Genomic DNA, 6000 nt, shown 5'->3' with positions numbered 1-6000 from the left:
CGGAATGTTAACTTTTGACCACAAATTAAACCACTCATAATAAAAGGGATTAACGGAATGTTAACTTTTGACCACAAATTAAACCACTCATAATAAAAGGGATTAACGGAATGTTAACTCTTGATAAGAAATTAAACAATAATTTTAACCCCTACTTTTTGTGGTGAGAAAAAGCAATAGTGTGTATTTTTCCTTCAAAACCCAGGCTATCTTTTTTCCTATACGCAGAAGACAACAACTGTAAGGAGGATGATATAAGATTCCAGCAACATAAAAACAATATGAGAAATCACCATTAAGATCACGAGCCTATCTTTTACTCCATATAGAAGTTCAAACTTGCAATGGAACCATTCAACATAAATAATTTAAATCATATACACCAATATAAGAATCATAAAAAATAAAATCATGTAAAAGAACCTTCTTCATAGCCAATGAGGATACTACATAGCAGTTCATGATCTAAACTAAATTTGATGGAGCTAATATGAAATTTCTCCATGATAAAACAAAATACATTGAATAAAAATTTGCTTCTTGTCCTAATACTCCATCTACAATCGAGTACAAATTTGATTCTCAGCATGGTCTCTGATCCCACTTTCTCTCTTGCTCGATACAAGTTCAGGGGGTGTGGATGTGCATTTAGCAGGAACAACAATCACCAATGGAGGGTCTATGATCCAGATGTATGAATAAAATGCCCTATGTCACAGAGATTGAACAATCATGCACTTGTTGACTACACGATGGTGGGCTAAGATTGAACAATCATACAATTTTCCTTGTAAACACAATTACAAAATAAAACTTCAGAATCTAGCAAATGAAAGCAGTGAACAATCATACATTTTTCATTGTAAGCACAATCACGAAATACAACTTCATATTCTAGCAGATGAAAGCAGTGAACAAATCATTCATTTTTCATTGTCTAATATCCACCTGTGTGAATAAAGTGCCCTATGTCACAAAGAAGGAAATAACAGACACTATTTCAGAGCATTCCTAGTCCTGGGTTCACTAATACTGTTCTTGAGCGGAAAACAGAGCAAAAGGAACATATTATCATGTAAGGAAAATCGTACAACACTGTCACAATTTCCATATTTAGCATGGAAATGCAATAATAAATTGCATGCAAGTAGCTATATGCGAGATAAGCCTAGGCCTAGTGATTTGCATGTAGATAATTACAAAAGTGCTTTACGATGTGTTTTGTCCATACCATCAATGCATATTTGCTGTCACTTGACCTCCTTGCTTAAGATGGGCTCTACAATACCATCATGCTTACTACGTGTTTTGTCCTTAGCCCTGTAAGAGGAAGATAAATTCATATGTATGTATTCCAATTGAAGCTAATACAATTGTAAATCAAATAGATCAGAAATAATGAGAATAATACAATTGTAAATCAAAATAATGTAAAGGTATGTAGTTGTACCTATCACAAACGAATGACGGGCAGTTCCTTTTATCATGTCCGCGCTACCATTGCAGACTGTGCATTTCCTTTTTTTTGTCTTCGGCTCCATCCCTCAGAACGAGCTTTCAATTTTTTAGTGGTCGATCGTCTCTTTATCCATGCTCGTGGAGGCTCAAGGACATCGCGACAATGGTTACGTCCACTTGGTGTGTTACTACAACTAAGTAAATTCTCATCTTCATTGACATGGCTCATGGCATTATCCTGTGGACCTCTCTTGCATACAATCTTTTCATCAAACTGACAAATTCCATTTTGTATTATGGACATTATAAACTTGTGTCCCTCAACACTATGTGAAACATGCTCGGCAAGGGATTACTTGCTTGCATAGCCTCATTAAATCTAATGGAGCGTGGTAGTTCAGAAGTTACCTGAATTTGTTCCCCAATGTCATCAACAAAAACTCCCTTTTTTACATCCTTGATCCAACACCTCATTATATATTATGGAGGGATTTCAAAAACATCTTTCACCATAAAAATCTTCAGTACATGCCTGCAAAGAAGGCCCATCCTCTCAAAGAAGTGACAACTGCAAGAAACCGAATTGTCACGGTAATTGAATTTCACTAAGTAGGGTCTAGATCCCATCCCTGAGACTCCCACCTTAAAGGTAGCAACCTGTCCATTGTCTTCAACTGTCTCCCTAGTAAAATTAAAGCAATTAGCCACCTCTTCCCAAATATCTTTAAAATATTTGGAGTATAGATTTTTTATGCTTGTGACTCAATGAAAGTGGTTGTTTGTAAGACTGGAGTAGTTTGAATATCTTTCGAGTCATTTTCCCTCTCTTTTCGTACCATCTTATCTTGGACTTTTGCAACAACTTCTAATAATGTATGTAAGCTTGTTGTAGGTGTCAAGTACATTTTGAAGTGTGAATTCATTCCTTCACTCCTTTGAGTAGAGGTCATACCCGCTGTAAACGTGTCAGCCAAGTAAGCATCAACCCATTACATTCAATAACTATAAAGCTTGCTTAGCCATTCATTGTCTTCCAACTGATAATTCTCAACCATTGATTTCCATCCTGATTCAAATTCTTCAATTGTTGGGCTAGCCACACACCTCATAAAGGTATCTGAAAAAGAAGGATGCATATGCAAGACATGACAATTTTTCTTTGATCTTTGCAAATATGTGCCACTTACAATAATAATGCTTACTTTGGAAAAAAACTTGTCTAACTGCATATGAAATTGCAGGATCTTGATCAGTGAGAATAACGCCTTGTTGCCCTCCACCCATGGCTTTCAACCAGTTTTCAAATACCCATATAGATGATTCTATTTTCGTGTCAAATATGAGTGCAAATCCAAAGATAGTTGTACTAAATGGTGATTTACACCAAGTATAGGTGCAAAGGGCATACCAAACGTATTTGTCTTATATGTGGTATCAAAGGTAACCATATCAGAAAAGCACTAGTAGGAAACTCTAGATGTAGAATCTACCCATAAGATATTATGAATGTGATCCTCATCATCACATCTCAATCTATATAAAAATGATGGGTTCGATTGATTCTTTCTATAGAGCCATTACAAAATTAAATTGCCATCTTCTCCTTTAAGTTTTCTTTTACCGCTTGCTATTTGATTTTGGATATCCTTTTGTATACAAGGGACATTATCGATCCCTCCAGCCTGCTCTATGAATATATCATGAATATGTATGGGCTTAACCATTGCTGAGCTCATTGAATGTATCAAGGACTTTGTAGCACTCAACAATGATCGGTGTGTGCGAATTATACAAGATTTTTTTGGAGTAACTAGATCGTGATTATGATCTAGCTCGACGCTAGTCACTTTCTATGCATCGTCTTTTTGGTTACTTATGCACAGCCTAACCTTGCACCCACACCATAACTCAAGGTAACCTTCCACTGTTATTAGGTTTTTTTGGTTTAAACCCTTCCTTCGAGTAAACATAAACCCTATCGATCCGTTTACCTTTCTTGTTATGAGTGCTCTCCCTGCGAATACAAAAACCTTTGGTCAATGCATAAGACTTAAAGTAGTCATAGGCATCATCCTCTGATCCAAACTTCATCCATACACATGGTTCTTCTATTTCTTGGTCTATATTTGCTGAGCCACAACCACCATCCGGGATTTCATCATTGCTGCCTACATTTGGGCATGTACTAGATGGCACACCGACTGAACTCGTGGAATCCATCTCAGATTTTTAATTTACCCAATGTCTAACTGCAAACTACAAAAGTACATGTATCTAAACCTTCAACTAAAGAATACCATGAAAGTAGAGACAAAAGCGAAAGTATGAGGCAAGATGAGGAAAATTGACAAATTAGAGTGGTAAAATTATGCAACATGCAAAATTTTATATATTCACCATTATGTGGGTACTAGGAAAAGGGCATGTCAATAAAACTATGAACCAATAAGAACTATGTGCCAAAAACCTCTCATGGTAGATCAAGTGGATAAGGGTATGAGGATTGATGGGTTATTCAAACCATCATCTTAAGATATACCATGAAAGTAGAGACAAAAGCGAAAGTATAAGGCAAGATGAGGACAATTGACAAATTAGAGGAAAAAATTATGCAACATGAAAAATGTTATATATTCAGCATTATGTGGTTTCTAGGAAAAAAAACCAGCTTTTCTTTTAAAATTACCTAGTAGTTAAAAGATAACTGGAGCTCAAAAGGGCTTAACCATTGCCAAAAACCAGGCATCTCTACCACAAAATATAGAGCAAAAATAAATTAAACAAGCCTATTTTTTATCAATAAGGACCCAAATCATAGGTTGGATATAAAATACCAAACTTTCAAATGGATCCAAAGTGACCAAAGCACATGAATGGGTCTAAACTGATGATTTAGAGGAAAAAAGTATGCAACATGCAAAATTTTATATATTCAGCATTATGTGGCTACTAGGAAAAGGGCATGGCAATAAAACTATCAACCAATAAGAACTATGCACCAAAAACATCTCATAGAACCAACTCAAAAGCTATAACAAAAGTCCATTCAATTATAACCAAATAAGTGGAACAAATAGATAACCACTTATCTGAGAAAAAAAAAAAAGAGAGTAGAAAATCAAACACCATAAGACCCACATCCTAGCTGAACCCAACACAAGTGATATAGCAAAAATCCAGCTTTTCTTTTAAAAAATAAGAAGTATCAATTTAGTCGAATTGCACCATTCGTGAAAGCATTTACCACTATTCATTTTCAATTTTTAGTAAAATCCAATCATTTACCAATAAATTAAACTTACCCAACTTATTGAGCCTCCAAATATCAGCATAAATATCAATTAACCTCAGCCATCTCTTTCGTTCTATCCAAATTTGAGAAAGATCATATTGAAAATAACAATAAAAAAACAATAGATAGGGTATGAAAGGAAAAAAAGAATCCCATCCTCAGGAAGTTGAATTGTGTGAGTCGATTTAACCCAGATCAAGTTTTAAAAAGAGTGGTCTTTTGAACTTCATGTCAACAAATGGAAGGGGTAAAAAAAGAAACATTCAACTGTCCATTCTCTCACTATTGAATAGAAGATTCAGTAAAAAGTTACGTGGTTGGAAATTTGGTATATGGGCAGAGAATATATGAACACCAAATGTAAATCACATACTAATCTACTTTCTAAAAAGTCCAAGCACAAATATTCCTCTAGTAGAAGTCAAGTCATGGAAGACTACAGAAAGCTAAATATATCCTCTTAGGCCTTTGTACGTCCAATTAAGACCACACTAAGGTATTGGAAGCCATATCAGAAAATAGAAAGAAGTGGTACAATCATCAATTGAACAAAAGTTAAGAATCTCAAAATTTACACATTAACTCGTTGGGGAACATTATAGACATCAGAATATGCAGATCATGCAGTCTATGCTAGAGAGGCAATGCTCTGCCAACAAGTGGAGCATGAGACATACAACTGACTATATGCATCAAAATCAATGACAAAAATACCGTATTAATTAACCAACTTTAAGTTTCAAGTCCAAACACTGATCTTGTTGAACTTATATAAAAAAAACATAGAAAATCAAACAGTTTTTCTTCTAAAAAATAAGAAGTACCAATTTAGTCAAATTGCACCATTCGTGAAAGCATTTACCACTCTTCATTTTCATTTTTTAGTAAAATCTAATCATTTACTAATAAATTAAACTTACCCAACTTATTGAGCCTCCAAATATCAGCATAAATATCAATTAACCTCAACCATCTCTTTCGTTCTATCCAATTTTGAGATAGATCATATTGAAAATAACAATAAAACAATAATATATTGGGCATGAAGGGAAACAAAGAATCCCAACCTCAGAGAAAACAGGAAAATCAAATGAAGCTCCATCTATGTATTTTCAGGGCAAAAATTGTAGAATCAATAGTAGACAAGAAATACAGAGAAAAAAAGATTTTTTAGAGAAAACAAAAAATCAAATGAAGCTCCATCTATGCATTTTCAGGGCAAAAATTGTAGAATCAATAGTAGACAAGAA

General features: G+C 34.6%; 1 long non-coding RNA gene across 1 annotated transcript in view; it reads right to left on the bottom strand.

The window, feature by feature from the left end:
* Positions 1–328: 328 nt before the first annotated feature.
* The window catches only part of LOC110006719 (uncharacterized), a 53154-nt gene continuing 47482 nt past the window's right edge, over positions 329–6000 (bottom strand). The window contains exon 2 of the long non-coding RNA XR_016050495.1: positions 329–708. This is a non-coding gene — a long non-coding RNA (uncharacterized LOC110006719). The remainder of the gene's footprint in view (positions 709–6000) is intronic.

This window comes from Amborella trichopoda, chromosome 2 (assembly GCF_054954075.1).
Source record: "Amborella trichopoda isolate Santa Cruz 75 chromosome 2, AtrichopodaSantaCruz75HAP2 v2.0, whole genome shotgun sequence".
Lineage (NCBI taxonomy): Eukaryota > Viridiplantae > Streptophyta > Magnoliopsida > Amborellales > Amborellaceae > Amborella > Amborella trichopoda.
The sequence above is the reverse complement of the archived record's forward strand: the minus strand, read 5'-3'. Positions and strand labels throughout refer to the sequence as shown.